Genomic DNA, 2,170 nt, shown 5'->3' with positions numbered 1-2,170 from the left:
TTATTATTATTATTATTATTATTATTATTATTATTATTATTATTATTATTATTATTATTATTATTATTATTATTATTATTATTATTATTATTATTATTATTATTATTATTATTTATTATTATTATTATTATTATTATTATTATTATTATTATTATTATTATTATTATTATTATTAATATTATTATTATTATTATTATTATTATTATTATTATTATTATTATTATTATTATTATTATTATTATTATTATTATTATTATTATTATTATTATTATTATTATTATTATTATTATTATTATTATTATTATTATTATTATTATTATTATTATTATTATTATTATTATTATTATTATTATTATTATTATTATTATTATTATTATTATTATTATTATTATTATTATTATTATTATTATTATTATTATTATTATTATTATTATTATTATTATTATTATTATTATTATTATTATTATTATTATTATTATTATTATTATTATTATTATTATTATTATTATTATTATTATTATTATTATTATTATTATTATTATTATTATTATTATTATTATTATTATTATTATTATTATTATTATTATTATTATTATTATTATTATTATTATTATTATTATTATTATTATTATTATTATTATTATTATTATTATTATTATTATTATTATTATTATTATTATTATTATTATTATTATTATTATTATTATTATTATTATTATTATTATTATTATTATTATTATTATTATTATTATTATTATTATTATTATTATTATTATTATTATTATTATTATTATTATTATTATTATTATTATTATTATTATTATTATTATTATTATTATTATTATTATTATTATTATTATTATTATTATTATTATTATTATTATTATTATTATTATTATTATTATTATTATTATTATTATTATTATTATTATTATTATTATTATTATTATTATTATTATTATTATTATTATTATTATTATTATTATTATTATTATTATTATTATTATTATTATTATTATTATTATTATTATTATTATTATTATTATTATTATTATTATTATTATTATTATTATTATTATTATTATTATTATTATTATTATTATTATTATTATTATTATTATTATTATTATTATTATTATTATTATTATTATTATTATTATTATTATTATTATTATTATTATTATTATTATTATTATTATTATTATTATTATTATTATTATTATTATTATTATTATTATTATTATTATTATTATTATTATTATTATTATTATTATTATTATTATTATTATTATTATTATTATTATTATTATTATTATTATTATTATTATTATTATTATTATTATTATTATTATTATTATTATTATTATTATTATTATTATTATTATTATTATTATTATTATTATTATTATTATTATTATTATTATTATTATTATTATTATTATTATTATTATTATTATTATTATTATTATTATTATTATTATTATTATTATTATTATTATTATTATTATTATTATTATTATTATTATTATTATTATTATTATTATTATTATTATTATTATTATTATTATTATTATTATTATTATTATTATTATTATTATTATTATTATTATTATTATTATTATTATTATTATTATTATTATTATTATTATTATTATTATTATTATTATTATTATTATTATTATTATTATTATTATTATTATTATTATTATTATTATTATTATTATTATTATTATTATTATTATTATTATTATTATTATTATTATTATTATTATTATTATTATTATTATTATTATTATTATTATTATTATTATTATTATTATTATTATTATTATTATTATTATTATTATTATTATTATTATTATTATTATTATTATTATTATTATTATTATTATTATTATTATTATTATTATTATTATTATTATTATTATTATTATTATTATTATTATTATTATTATTATTATTATTATTATTATTATTATTATTATTATTATTATTATTATTATTATTATTATTATTATTATTATTATTATTATTATTATTATTATTATTATTATTATTATTATTATTATTATTATTATTATTATTATTATTATTATTATTATTATTATTATTATTATTATTATTATTATTATTATTATTATTATTATTATTATTATTATTATTATTATTA

Source organism: Schistosoma haematobium, chromosome 3 (assembly GCF_000699445.3).
Source record: "Schistosoma haematobium chromosome 3, whole genome shotgun sequence".
Taxonomy (NCBI): domain Eukaryota; kingdom Metazoa; phylum Platyhelminthes; class Trematoda; order Strigeidida; family Schistosomatidae; genus Schistosoma; species Schistosoma haematobium.
The sequence above is the reverse complement of the archived record's forward strand: the minus strand, read 5'-3'. Positions refer to the sequence as shown.